This window comes from Phyllobates terribilis, unplaced genomic scaffold (assembly GCF_046119375.1).
Source record: "Phyllobates terribilis strain yellow unplaced genomic scaffold, ASM4611937v1 Scaffold_47__1_contigs__length_9908305, whole genome shotgun sequence".
In the NCBI taxonomy this organism is placed as follows: domain Eukaryota; kingdom Metazoa; phylum Chordata; class Amphibia; order Anura; family Dendrobatidae; genus Phyllobates; species Phyllobates terribilis.
Window position 1 is genome coordinate 8,516,065 of NW_027362807.1, and position 16,406 is coordinate 8,532,470.

A 16,406-nucleotide genomic window follows, 5' to 3' on the forward strand; every position below is an offset into this window, starting at 1 on the left:
AAAACACACACAAAAGCTTTGCTAATTGTGCTTTGGTCTCAACCGGGCGATGTATGGAGGATACTACATCCAGACTACATCCAGACATAAAGGATTATACCTATTATTCTCCTTTACACAATATGCATAGCCATATAGTCCTTTTCTTAATTAGCCGTCACTTGCCTACATGGCAACCTACATCTCAGATAGGAACTGCTGTATGGTCAGATCATGCTCCTGTATATTGTAACTAGCTATTGAACCCGTTCTATGCCCAGGTGGCAAGCATTTTTATTGGTATATGGTCTCCCATGCTGGTATGTGCTGCCCCCCTCCTGGTATTTCTGCTGCCCCCATCCTGTCCCCACCATCCCATCCTGGTATGCATGGCATCCCTCATCCCCATCCTGATACGCATGGCACCCCTCATCCCCAATCCTGGTATGCATGGCACCCCTCATCCCCCAATCTTGGTATGCATGGCACCCCTCATCCCCAATCCTGGTATGCATGGCACCCCACATCCCCAATCTTGGTATACATGGCACCTCTCATTCCAAATCTGGTATACATTGCACCCCTCATCCCAATCCTGGTATGTATGGTACCCAATCCCTCATCCTGGTATGCATGGCACCCCTCATCCCTATCCTGGTATGTATGGCATCCCACATCCCCAATCTTGGTATGCATGGCACCCCTGATTCCAAATCTGGTATACATTGCACCCCTCATCCCAATCCTGGTATGTATGTTATCCAATCCCTCATCCTGGTATTCATGGCACCACTCATCCCCCAATCCTGGTATGCATGGCACCCCATCCCTCATCTTGGTGTGCATGGTGCCCCTCATTCCTATCCTGCTATGCATGGTACCCCTCATCCCTATTCTGGTATGTATGGTACCTCTCATCCTGGTATGCATGGCACCCCTCATACCAATTCTGGTATGTATGGCCTCATCCCAGAAACCTGGTATGCATGGCACCCAATCCCTTATCCTGGTATGCAATGCACGCTTCATCCCCAATCCTGGTATATATGGCTCCCTCATCCCTATCCTGGTATGCATGGCACCCCATCCCCTATCCTGGTACGTATGGCACCCCTCATCCCTATATTGGTATGCATGGTACCCTTCATCCCTATTCTGGTATGCATGGTACCCCTCATCCTGGTATGCATGGTACCCCTCATCCCTATCCTGGTATGCATAACACCTCATCCCTCATCCTGGTATACATGGCACCCCTCATCCCAATTCTGGTATGTATGACTTCCTCATCCCAGAAACCTGGTATGCATGGCACCCAATCCCTCATCCTGGTATGCATGGCACGCCTCATCCCCAATCATGGTATATGTGGCTTCCTCATCCCTATCCTGGTATGCATGGCACCCCATCCCCTATACTGGTATGCATGGCACCCCTCATCCCTATACTGGTATGCATGGCACCCCTCGTCCCTATACTGGTATGCATTTTACCCCTCATCCTTATTCTGGTATGCATGGTACCCTTCATCCTGGTATGCATGGTACCCCCTGCATTCCTATCCTGGTATGTATGGTACCCCTCATCCCTATCATGGTATGCATGGTACCCCATCCCTATCCGGTATGTATGGTACCCCTCATCCCTATTCTGGTATGCATGGTACCCCGCATTCCTATCCTGGTATGTAGGGTACCCCTCGTCCCTATCCTGGTATGCATGGTACCCCATCCCTCTCCGGTATGTATGGTACCCCTCATCCCTATTCTGGAATGCATGGTACCCCATCCCTATCCTGGTATGCATGGTACCCCGCATTCCTATCCTGGTATGCATGGCACCCCATCCCTCATCCTGGTATGCATGGTACCCCGCATTCCTATCCTGGTATGTAGGGTACCCCTCGTCCCTATCCTGGTATGCATGGTACCCCATCCCTATCCGGTATGTATGGTACCCCTCATCCCTATTCTGGTATGTATGGCACCCTTCACCCCCCAATCCTGGTATGTATGGTCCCCTCACCCACCAATCCTTGTATGCCCTTGTATGCATGGCACTCCTCATCCCTATACTAGTATGTATGGCACCCCTCACCCCCCCAATCCTGGTATGTGTGGTACCCCTCATCCTGGTATGCATGGCACCCCATTCCTCATCCTGGTATGCATGGTACCCCTCATCCCCCAATCCTGGTATGTATGGCACCCCTCATCCCTTTCACGCTGCACACATACAAAAAAATAAACACTTAATGAAGACACACTGCAAATAGCGCTATGTGCATGTGCTGATTCCGACACCTTCACTCCTGCCTCGGTCTCCGGCGAAGAGAGGCGCCGCGGCAACGCTCCTCCCGGTCAGGTAAGTATGTAAGTATGGCACCGGAGATCGCGGTATGCGTTCAGTGTCTACGCATACCGTGATCTCCGACTCCATACACACTCCTCTTACCTGCAACGGCTCCATGCCTGCTTCTGTCTGGAGCCGGTCTGCGCAGGCGTGTCGCACTTGCGCAATCTATAAAGGTCTATAAAGACAGAGACACGCATCTCCTGTTGTATTATAGATCTGACTATGCCGGACTCCACCAAGGCTTCAGATGTTGGAACCTAAATGATAATCTGCTGAAAGACTCACTCTGTGCTCAGACCTTCTTGAGACTATAGACTCCTTCAAATATATGAGCATGATGAAACTGCCTTATCATTTAAATGGGAAGCACTCACATGTGTCCTCAGATGTATAATAATAAAACATAGATAAAAGCTAAAAAAAAAGGAGAGAACAGCTAAAGTCTCATTTGCTTGAGCGGATTGATCTCCTTGACAAACAACATAAACGATCTGCTTCCCTCCAGGTATACGCAGACCTGCTTAACGCTAGAAGGGAGCTAAAGTAGTTTCATGGATGGGGTACTCAAAAATATTGTGTAATTTCAGGGCATTTACTTATGGAAGGAACCAAGTGGAAGCTTCCATTCTCGGTACTAGATATGGGGCCTTGTTCAGAAAATTAGTTAAAATGTCCTACACTAAAGTTAATATATAAGGTGTGGGATAGGGGTAAAAATATTCTGGGGATTGGAAAGTACACAAATTATACTCCTTTATGGCACAACTATAACTTACCAGAGCAACAGAAACTAAATAATATTAGTGAGTGGGAGGATAGGGGTACTAGAATAAACGTCCTACTGATTGATAGACATCACCCAATAGATACCATTGCTAAAGCAATGGATTCAAAATGTCTAATAACCCTTAAGCCCCCGTCTCACATAGCGAGATCGCTGCTGTGTCACGGTTTTGGTGACGCAACAGCGACCTCACCAGCGATGTCGCTATGTGTGACACTTTGCAGCGATCAGGCCCCTGCTGTGAGGTCGCTGATCGCTGCAAAGTGTCCTGGACCATTTTTTGGTCGTTGCTCTCCCGCTGGTCAGCACACATCGCTGTGTGTGACCAGCGGGAGCAGAGATCAGGCTGGTAACTATGGTAAACATCGGGTTACTAGGGGCACACGCGCTCCTAGTAACCCGTTGTTTATCATGGTTACGAGCCTGCTAAAGTGAGCGGTAACCTCCCGCTCACTGTAGCAGAGTGGTAACCATGATAAACAACGGGTTACTAGGAGCGCGTGTGCCCCTAGTTACCCGATGTTTACCATAGTTACCAGCCTGCTCCTGCTCCAGCAGGCTCGTAACCAGGAGCAGGACATCGTGGAAAGATTCTTTCCACCATGTCGCTGCTCCCCTGATCGTTGGTGAGCCTGCCTGTTTGACAGCTCACCTGCGACCACATAGCGACGCAGCAACGATCCCTGACAGGTCGTATCGTTGTCGGGATCGTTGCAGCGTCGCTAAGTGTGACGGGGCCTTTTTTTATAGGCAGTTACTGGCCCTACATTTGTATAATATTGATAGTTAAGACAAAATGGGAGGAGGATGTGGGTCCGTTATCTGAGGAGCAATGGGGGAAATACTGGATTTGACACCGAATCTTTTATTGTCAGAGTCACAAAGATTGTCCCGAATTCTTCTCATTCATAGAGTATATAGATCCCCAAGTATTTTATTTAAAATTGAAATAGAAACGGATGACACATGTCCTAGATGTGGTCAAAATGACGCCCACCTGATGCATATGATGTGGGAATATTGGCGACTACTGGAAGGGGGTGATTGCTCTTGTACTATCTGTATTTGGGAATCAACTTCAGTTGCAACCTAAAATCTGTATCCTAGGACTCCTGGGAGAAGACGTAGATCCAGACTCCATATGGCAATAGGTCGCTCAAGAATATTATTCCAAGCCAGAAAGTTGTTGGAAATACATTGGATAGACAATTCTCCTCCAATGATAACAGAACTAAAATCCAGGATAAATAACACTCTATGGTTGGAAAGTGGATCTTATATTAAAGGAACGCTCTCAAGAAATTCATACAAATATGGGAGCAATGGTTAATTACCCCATGTATTGCTTCAAAGAACCTTCACAGAAATACTATACTGGATCGTTTGTCCATTTCCTTACAGTAAACCAGGAATGTATATCCTTATACCCAAGGTGTCAGCAAATAATAATTGTCTCAGTCCACACAATTGCCCCTTCTTAGATATATTCATTTTCTATTAATGTCTCAATAGGGAAAAAAATAAGCAGTCAGGAAGTATTCAGATATTTATGTACAAATGTAAAATTACTGTTCCAAACCATTGCACTATAGAGCGATATTGGGATTTATATCATTGTAAACTGGTTCTTGTATTGTTACTGGTTTTATTTTTATTTTTTTTGTCAAAGTTTATTTAAAAAAAAGAAAATGTTGGTAATTCTTTGTTTTGTAAAATAAAAATGATCTGATTGAAAAAAAGAAAGGAGCGAAGGTCTTTACTAAATCAAACGTATACAAAATGCCAAGATCACATGTGAAGGTTCTCGTACGAATTTGCAAATAAATGTGGTTGCTCATTGGCAAGGAGGTTACATCCACACGTGTAAAGGACATACGTATCCAAAATAAAAGGGGCACCCAGGCCAGAAACTCATAACCCCATTGACATAGCGGAAGAATTTAGTTTCTTTTATAGTTCGCTATATAATATTCATGGACAATACCACGACATGCCACCTAATATTCTTGAAACTAAAAATGACAAATATATTATGGACACTGCCGTTCCTTCCTTACAGACCCCTGAGCAGGAGATACTAGACAAAGCTTTCACTGAACAAGAGATAGGACAGGCCAATAAATCATTCCCTGTCGGGAAGACCCCTGGGCCAGATGGATTCAATAATAGATTTTATAAGATGTTTTCCCCCCAGTTATTACCATTTTTAGCCAAAGTGTTTGATAATATCTCAGAAGACTCCCCCTTTTGACCCCCAATCACTTAAGGCTCATATAACAGTTTTATCAAAGCCTGGAAAAGGACCAAATACCTGCCCTAATATTCATCCAATATCATTAAATAATGTAGACGTCAAAATATTCTCTAAAGTGATTACATCATGGCTCTCCCACTATCTACCCTCAATTGTCAGCAACGATCAGGTTGGCTTCAAGGGCAGAGAAGCTTGTGATAATAAAAATAAAACGTTAATTTCACATGCAAAAAACAGGGGATCCCAATGTACCTGGTTTCTGTCTACGCTAAAAAAGCGTTCGACACAGTGCATTGGACTTTCTTGAAGAGCGCCCTACCACAAATTAGGTTGGACTCTTTCTTGTTATCTAAAATTCTATCCTTCTACACTGACCCTAAAGCGATAGGGTAAACGGCCTTCTATCTGACACATTTTCTATTAAAAAGGGGACGAGACAAGGGTGTCCCTTTATCACCTCTCCTATACACATTGGTGATGGAACATTTCGTGGTAGCATTACACAAAAATCCAGATATTAGTGGAGTTACTATAGACTCACATCACCATAAACTATCTCTACATGCACACGACTTGTTGCTCTATGTTTCAAACCCAATGATCTCATTTCCCTCTATAATAAAGGAATTCGAATATCTCGGCCATGTAAGCAATTTTAAAGTCAACTACTCTAAAACAGAAGCCATGAACATAACTTTTAACCCTGAACTGACCCAATAACTAATTTCTAACTTCCCCTTTAAGTGGCAAAAAGACACAATTAAGTACCTGGGTATACAAATTCTGGGGAACTTGGATGATCTGTATTGTTTAAATGATATCCCCCATCCTTGAACAAATGGTTAAAAATCGAATGAATTATAACTTGAAACCCTTGTCCTGGTTTGGTCGTATTAGTGTGATCAAAATGGACATTTTACCAGATCTTCTTTATATATTTCAGACCGTTCCGGTCTGCGTTCCTCATACCTTTTTCTCCCGTCTCAACAATTCTAAGAGCAAGTTTGTATGGGGAACATCGAGGCCTAGGATACGTGTTACAATATTGTGAAGAAACAGGAGGGAGGGTTAGGGAGCTACAACGCTGAATCCAAACAGGGTGAAGATAGTCCACTGAAGGGTGCCGGTCCGGCTGGTGAGCACAGACATATGAAGAAAACGAAAAGGAGAAAATCGGCACTCCAACAGGTAAAATATGAAAAAAATGTATCATTTAAAAAAAAAAAAAAAGTAAAATTCTTACGTGTTTCTGACGCTAGGGTTGCGCCCTTAGTTATAGCAGATGAGAAAAGGACAATGAAGTCATATAGATACAAGCACAATGGAGTCACATGACATGAAATGAGAAATCAATTAGACATGCAAAAGGTGACAAGAAAATCCCAGCCACAGTTCACATTGAAGGCAACGAGATCAAATACAGACAAGGTGATCATTGCAAGCGTCACACAACAAGCCAGAAATGCAAAATACCATGATGGTGAAAAATAAGACAGAATTAGACCTCATACTCTTGTTCATGCATATCCGTATCCCCCTCTGTATATAAACTGTCTATTGCAGGACATTTGTGTGAAGACCACCGGTGTTAGCTGCCAGGGGATTATCCCATATAGGAACACAACACCGGGATTAAGTGTACAGGTGTGAGATCACAGGGTCAGAACATCACAAATGCCATCAACTATAGCAACGGAAGGTGGGAGGATATACTGATTATAGAGGGACAGGAACATGTATACATGAGATTGATGATAGATTCAGTATAGAGCATCGCAATAACAATGTCCAATAAACAGAGAAAACGCATCAATGTCTAAATTGTGAATACAAATATTGTTCTTATCGATCTGACACACGTAAGAATATAATATAAAATAATATGCACAATAACCAATATGGAGAGACTATAAACCTATAACAATGAACATATAAAGGGGAAAAAAATTATGCAAATCAAAATTGATTATATAGTAGAAGATTTACAAGGAAATCCACCTGCATCTGATCTGGTGCAAAGTATAATATCCTGGCAAAGGATCATAGAGCCGCAGATATACCGAGCATTATCTGTCATATCAACGGGAGGCAAATAGATGCATCATTGTAAAACAGACGAGAACAAGTACAGAACACTGGTGAGATTACTGTGGAGCATTGTAATGGCGAATCAGATTACTGTGGAGCATTGTAATGGCGAATCAGATTACTGTGGAGCATTGTAATGGCGAATCAGATTAGATGGAGCGTACAAATCCATGAAATCCAAGTGCTGGATGTATAACAGATCAATGGCAATGGGAGACGTCTGCATAGAGTCTGATGGAGAACCTGATCATGAGGCTATAGATGGAGCAAGCATTTCTATCTGTATTAACGAAAAACAGGTAATTACATTATAATAAAACTGACAAAAACAAATATCTGATGCAGAACTGAATCGTGAAGCTGTGGATGTAGCGGGAATTTCTATCTATCAACGAAAAACAAATCATTGGATTATATTGCGAAAAAACTGACAAAAATAAATATATGAGAAATGGAAGATAAATAAGCTGCAGAACATTGCAATGGAAATACTCCGTCATTGCTGAAAAATCTATAAGATATTTGCATCATTTATGTGCGTTCTGCGAAGATGAATCAGCGATGATAGCGCAATATACAGAAAGGCAAATAAGTACACCGGCAAATAATAACCAGAAAAACACAAAATAAATTCAGAAAACCTGGAATGTCACCATATAGATGTCTGCTGGGAATAAACCAGTATGAATTTCATCAATAGATGTAAAACAGGTCATTGCGGAAATTCATTACCCGAAGGGTATTTAGTATTTACACGTCAGATCCAGAAGGCTTCACGCATATTAAGGGGTTTCTGTCTGTTTCCACCCCTTACAGAATAATTAACTTTTACAAGACCAAAGAAAGAAAAATGTGTGAGATCATTATTCTCTATGGACACAATGTTTTGATGCCCCGGAGTATGTGCTATTAGAACTGTTGATATATGAAATCTGCTCCGGTGGTCTCTATGAATCCTACCAATTTGTATAAAACAATGTTGTCCACTATTCTGGAGGAAGGCATTTATTTGTCGGGGTTTAATAACAAAATTCAGCGCTGGCAGTTACCCGATTATCCCATTTTTCATGGGCTCCCCAAAACACAAAAGGGTATCTCTCCCCCCCCTTCGCCCTATTATCTTGGGTATGGGTTCATTGAATGAGAATTTAAGCCAATGGCTGGTGAACATTTGTATCCTCTGGTTATTCAAACACCAGGCTATGTGAAAGATACTACGTCTGTCCTGAGGGTTTTTGACAGGTTCGTGTGGCAGAAAGAATATAGGTTTGTCACCAGCAATGTTGTCAACCTGTATTCCTCCAGCCCTCACGCATTGGCCATCATTGCCGTTCAACACCATTTAAATAAATATAGTGGATATTCTGTGAATTTAAAAAGGTTCATTATAACATAAAATATTTGTTGTCCCACAACAATTTTATGTTTGATTCTAAATATTATTTACAAGTACTTAGAGTCCCCATGGGCTCCAAATTCTCATCATCTTTGGCTATGCTGTACATGTCGTGGTGGGAAGAAATTTACATTTTTTCTGATGATAATCCATTTTTTGAGCACATTTTTTGGTTTGGTAGATATGTTGATGATGTACTTTTGGTATGGTGAGGTGACCCCCAGTTAAGTGTATTTGAATTCTTATTCCTTAAATTTAAAATCCACTGTCAGCGAACCTTTGATTTCCACTCCATTTCTGGATATTTTCCTGACAGGGATAGTAACATCTCATAAAGCGGACATGACACTCTATAGAAAACCTTTGTCAGGCAACACATTACTGTTGTCTTCCAATTCTCAACTTACTCTATACAGCTCGCAGGGACGACTCAGTATAGTTGGAGAGAAGCACTCCGATCCTGTTCAGCGAATGTGACCCGTGCTACACAAAATATGTAACTTCCAACATAAGTGCTGATCTATCCTCCGTGGATTCTTTTATGCCTAATGGGAGACCTGCCCACATACCCCCTGTGATGACATCACGGGGGCTAGTCTCTAGCCTTTATATTTTTATTAGATATCTTTTTTTTTGCGATAACTTATCGTGGGTTGATCGCAGAGGCCCAAAAGTGACTCCATATGTTCTGTTGTGATTTTACCTTTCTCCAGAGACCACACACGGTATAGCTGCCATCTTCTATTTTGTTACTTTTGCGGCACAGCTCCCCAGAGAGGCTTACAGAGACGGGAAAATATCCATATTATTCCTTAGCTGACCCTGCCATCCAAAATATAGGCCCCATTATTATCGGACATATGGAACTTTAGTTATTCCATATTGGCTTGGGCCGTCTGCAGGGCTTTGTTACATTCCCTTTGAAGCACTGGGAATACAACCTTCTCAGTTAGCTGTAAATCTATCACAAGCCTGTGTTAATTGGGTTTGGTAGCACCTTTTGGGCCAGCATTTGCTTATAAGGCCCTTCTCATGTGTGTGTTGATTTGCATAGAGGCCACTGGCCAAAGTGTCAGCTCTTCTCCCATGGACAAGTAATATAGGGGAGGAGGGAAGAGGAGTCTGGGAGAGAGACTTCTTAATATTTATGACAGGGGAGAAGAAAAGATTTTCAATATTTCCATGACAATCTGTTTTTCATTGATACAGATAGAAATGCTTGCTATACCTATAGCCTCACGATCAAGTTTTGCATCAGACTCTATGCAGACGTATCCCATTGCAATTGATCTGTTATACATCCAACTTCTGGATAGCATGGATTTGTATGCTCCATCTAATCTGATTCACCATTGCAATGTTCTACAGTAATCTCACCAGTGTTTTGTACATACTTGTTTTCGTCTGTTTTACAATGATGCATCTATTTGCCTCCCGTTGATATGATTGATAATGCTCGGTATATCTGCGGCTCTATGATCCTTTGCCAGGATATTATGCTTTGCACCAGATCAGATGTGGGTGTATTTCCTAACATCGGTGGTTTTCACACAAATTTCCTGCAATAAACAGTTTATATACAGGGTGGGATACAAATATGCATGAACAAGAGTATGAGGTTTAATTCTATGTTCCTTGTATATAGTATTACTTGTATGTAGTAATATGTGGTCTGGTCATGGTGTGGTGGTATTTGTTCCTTGCATGTGGTGTTCGGTTACTATGTGGTGGTAATATGTGGTCCGGCCATGGTGTGATGGTTTTTGTCCCTTTGTATGTGATATTATTTGAAAAAATGTATGTGACACATTCCCTTAAAGAAAAATATACCTAAATAGAGTACTGGATATTTTAAGAAATGTTTAATAGGTTAGAGTAGAGTAGGGCCCTGCCAGAAGAGTCTACCTTGTCGTGGCGGCAGCTTACAAAATCTTGTGTCCAAAACAAAAGCTGCTGCTATGTACAGTGCCTTGTGAAAATATTTGGCCCCCTTGAACTTTTCTACCTTTTGCCACATTTCTGGCTTCAAACATAAAGATATAAAATTCTAATTTTTGGGGGAAGAATCAACAAGTGGGACACAATCGTGAAGTGGAACAAAATTTATTGGATATTTTAAACTTTTTTAAAAAATTAAAAACTGAAAAGTGGGGCGTGCAATATTATTCGGCCCCTTTGAGTTAATACTTTGTAGCTCCACCTTTTGCTGCGATTACAGCTGCAAGTCACTTGGGGTATGTCTCTATCAGTTTTGCACATCGAGAGGCTGAAATTCTTGCCCATTCTTCCTTGCAAATCAGCTCGAGCTCATTGAGGTTGGATGGAGGGCGTTTATGAACAGCAGTTTTCAGCTCTTTCCACAGTTTCTCGATTGGATTGAGGTCTGGACTTTGACTTGGCCATTCTAACACCTAGATATGTTTATTTTTGAACCATTCCATTGTAGATTTTGCTTTATGTTTGGGATCATTGTCTTGTTGGAAGATAAATCTCCGTCCCAGTCTCAGGTCTTTAGCAAACTCCAACAGGTTTTCTTCCAGAATGGTCCTGTATTTGGCTCCGTCCATCTTCCCATCAATTTTAACCATCTTCCCTGTCCCTGCTGAAGAAAAGCAGGCCCAAACCATGATGCTGCCACCACCATGTTTGACAGTGAGGATGGTGTTTTGAAGGTGATGAGCTGTGTTGCTTTTACGCCAAACATATCGTTTTGCATTGTGGCCAAAAAGTTTGATTTTGGTTTCATCTGACCAGAGCACCTTATTCCACATGTTTGGTGTGTCTCCCAGGTGGCTTGTGGCAAACTTCAAATGATACTTTTTATGGATATCTTTAAGAAATGGCTTTCTTTTTGCCACTCTTCCATAAAGGCCAGATTTGTGCAGTGTACGACTGATTGTTGTCCTATGGACAGACTCTCCCACCTCAGCTGTAGATCTCTGCATTTCATCCAGAGTAATCATGGGCCTTTTGGCTGCATCTCTGATCAGTCTTCTCCTTGTTCAAGATGAAAGTTTAGAGGGACGGCCGGGTCTTGGTAGATTTGCAGTGGTCTGATACTCCATCCATTTCAATATGATCGCTTGCACAGTGCTCCTTGAGATGTTTAAAACTTGGGAAATCTTTTTGTATCCAAATCCGCTTTAAACTTCGCCACAAAAGTATCTCGGACCTGCCTGGTGTGATCCTTGGTCTTCATGATGCTCTCTGCACTTGAAACAGAACCCTGAGACTATCACAGAGCAGGTGCATTTATACGGAGACTTGATTACACAAGGTGGATTCTATTTATCATTACCAGTCATTTAGGACAACATTGGATCATTCAGAGATACTCACTGAACTTCTGGAGTTTGCTGCACTGAAAGTATAGGGGCCGAATAATATTGCACGCCCCACTTTTTTAATTTTTTAAAAAGTTTAAAATATCCAATAAATTTCGTCCCACTTGTTGTTGGTTCTTCAGAAAAAAATTTGAATTTTATATCTTTACGTTTGAAGCCAGAAATGTGGCAAAAGTTAGAAAAGTTCAAGGGGGCCAAATACTTTCATAAGGCACTGTATGTGATCTGGTGTTCTATGGGAATTGTTAGGGTATGTGCACATGGTCAGGAGCTGCTGTGGGTTTGACACTGCAGCTTATGCAGGAACAAACCTGCAGCGGCCAGGTGTTACAGCATAGTGGATAGGATTTCTAGAAATCCCATGTCCACTATGCGACTCTGTGCACCAATGGATGACCCACGAAAACTGGCATGCGTCGCGTCTTTCAGACCCGCATCATGTCAATTTCTCTTGCGGGTCCACATGTGGACTTTCTCCACAGTCTAACTTCTATGAGGAAACTCCACATGTACTAAAAAAAAAAATTGCACCACTCAATTGCATAAAATGAGGGCAGAAGCCGCACGGCTATCCCGCAGCTTCGGGGCCGCAGGCGCCTCCTGAGCGTGGGCACATACCCTTAATGTGTGATTGATAAGGATGTGGTGCAGAAGTGGAGTTTTTCCAAGAGTGGGCAGTGTGACTGTGGAAGGTTCGAGGAGTGGAGGTGGAGCCTGGGCGGAGTCTCCAGGGTGCCTAAAAAGTTTTTGCCAGCATGGGGCCTGAAATTCCTGGTGCCAGCCCTGCACACATATACATACACTCCTATACTAATCTTTTATGATATTGCTGTCTTCTGGAGAGGGCTGCAGAACCCACTGTGGAGGAGGAGGACACAGCAGACAGGACTGATTTCACCTTCCTGCCCCTGTGTGATGTCCAATGCTGTGGACTCTCCTCCCCAACCCCCTACTCTTAGAGGAAATTCTGCTGGGAAAGGAACAGCAGGAGACAGAAAACCCACTGTAAGACCCTGCAGGAGGACAGACAGCAGTCAATGAGCGCTCTTATCAGTCTGATGGGGAAGCGTTCATTGGCAAGCGGCCTCTCTCCTGCATGACATGCCCCATTTTTCAATGGCCGCACTCTGCCCAGGGTATCAAAAATCATCAAGAGCACTACCCTTCTTCCTGCATGGGCCCCCCTTCACCTCTGGGCCGGGGTGCGGCTGCATCGGCGGTGTGTCCACCCCTGGTTGAAGCCCTCGCTGCGGCTCTGAGCAAATGTAATATTATTTACACACAACCGAGTGGTAAAGAAATCAGTGAGACACCTGTGGGATAAGAACGTAAGAACCATTACACCCTCAGAGGACTTCCCTCGTGGGTACAGTGTCCGAAATGGGGTCATTTTAGGGGTTCGTATGTTCATCACACCTCGAGGGCTTTGCTATTGGCCGCTCCGTACACCTTGCACATACATGGCTCCACTCCGTACACACAGTTACGATCTGTACACCTCGTACACGTGCGGCTCTGCTCCTTACGCCTTGTACACGCGCGGCTCCGTTCCCTACGCCTTATACATGCGCGGCTCCGCTCCCTACGCCTCGTACACGCACGGCTCTGCTCCGTACACACGGATCCGCACCGTACACCTCGTACACACACGGCTCTGCTCCGTACACCTCGTACACACGCGGCTCCGCTCCCTACGCCTCGTACACATGCGGCTCTGCTCCGTACACCTCGTACACGCGCGGCTCTGCTCCTTACACCTCGTACACACGCGGCTTTGCTCCCTACGCCTCGTACACGCGCGGCTCCGCTCCGCACGCCTTGTACACACGCGGCTCTGCTCCGTACACCTCGTACACACGCGGCTCTGCTCCGTACGCCTCGTACACACGTGGCTCTGCTCCGTACACCTCGTACACACGCGGCTCCGCTCCGTACACCTCGTACACACGCGGCTCTGCTCCGTACACCTCGTACACACACGGCTCTGCTCCGTACACCTCGTACACACGCGGCTCTGCAGGTGGAGGTATGTGGAGACCCCCATTACTGGGCGCAGGGGGCATTAACCCCTTCAGCACCGAGACTCTTTTGGAGTCTTGTGTTGCCCTTTTGTAAGAATCATAAGGTTTTTGTTCTGTTTCCTGTAATAGATACATACGACCCAACTATGGAGACAGGAAGGGAGGAAACGTATTGTTCTCATAGTACAGGACCCCTTTACTGGCCCACAGTGTAATGCCCCCATTATGCCCCTTATGCAGGATGTATGATGCCCCACACAGTGTAATGCCCCCATTATACCCCTTATGCAGGATGTATGATGCCCCCACACAGTGTAAAGCCCCCATTATGCCCCTTATGCAGGATGTATGATGCCCCCACACAGTGTAATGCCCCATTATGCCCCTTATGCAGTATGTATGATGCCCCCACACAGTGTAATGTCCCCATTATGCACCTTATGCAGGATGTATGATGCCCCCACACAGTGTAATGCCCCTTATGCAGGATGTATGATGCCCCCACACAGTATAATGCCCCCATTATGCCCCTTATGCAGGATGTATGATGTCCCCCACAGTGTAATGCCCCCATTATGCCCCTTATGCAATATGTATGATGCCCCCACACAGTGTAATGCCCCCATTATGCCCCTTATGCAGGATGTATGATGTCCCCACACAGTGTAATGACCCCATTATGCCCCTTATGCAGGATGTATGATGCCCCCACACAGTGTAATGCCCCCATTATGCCCCTTATGCAGGATGTATGATGTCCCCCACAGTGTAATGCCCCCATTATGCCCCTTATGCAGGATGTATGATGCCCCCACACAGTGTAATGCCCCTTATGCAGGATGTATGATGCCCCTTATGCAATATGTATGATGCCCCACACAGTATGATGCCCCCATTATGCATCTTATACACACAGTGGCTTGTGAAAGTAATTGCCCCCTTGGCATTGTTCATGTTTTGCTCCCTCACAGCCTAAAATTTCACTGTTTTTTTGAGGATTTGTATCAGTTCATGTTAAGAACATACTGACAACTGTGAACATTTGGTTTTATTTGTTATGAAGCAAACAACAAATAGGACAATGTGATGAGCCGTCCTTGTTCTAAAGACTATCAGACTTTTCCAGCATGGATCACCCGTGCCATCGATCTTGTTGTGTTTTATTAGTGATTTATTTACTTGTCAGTTCAGCCTTAGTAATCAATGCTTCTGTTCAGTGACCTTATCTCAGGGGCCTTAAGCCATTATTTTCTCAGCCACTAGGCTCATTGTGTGGATGGGGAAAGTAGATCCTGGGGAGCCATCACCACAGGAAGTCGCAAATGCAGACCCATGTGATGAGTTCAGCCTGAGGAAAAATACCTCCGCTAATGCACACTTAGCTTTGAGGGGGCTGATCCCAGTGAAGGACAAAAAGAAGCCACATTGTTCAGTGAGGTCTTGTAGCCCAGGGATGGATGGATGGTCTATGGAGTTTTGGAGATCAGTACCGACTGGGCTGGATAAACGTGCTACAGTTGTGGGATCTGTCGTTTGGATTTAAACTTTCTTAATGGACTGTTGCTACTAGATACCTGTGCTTCCTTCGTTTTATCTGTCATCTGGAGGATCATGGAATATGAATACAGACTATACTGGCTGGAGATATTTAAGCTGTAGGCCAACAAAAAGTTGGGAGACAGTGGTTATCGCCTGGTACGAAGGCAATGGAACTACCGTCCCAGGGAAGGGATCTTGTGGACTGAGACAATTGTATTCTGGCCATTTACCTGGAGTTGTTGTAAAAACCTTGATGTAAGGAATAAAATATTGATGAACCGTTAACCTGCCTAGATGAATCTTTACAATGCACAACCTCAGATCTTCACAAGTGGTGGCAACAGTGGGATCACCTATATCTGGACAGGATGCCAGGGAAATTTACTGAATGATGTCTTGGCAGAAGAGATGGTAGACTCAATCTACAAGAGGCTCAGGAAGGAATTGCTGAGAGCCCTTTGCTCTGAGTGAGAGCTAGAGTGGTTGCCGGAGGACAGCCGGGTGACCCTTATACAATGCTTGGACGACTGGGACCGGGAACAACCACAGGAGGAGGTCAGTTCAGACGTGGAGGAGGGCATATCTGTGGAGGGACCACAGCCCAGGCCTGTCATCCAGATGGTGGAGGGTTGACTGACTGAGTTGA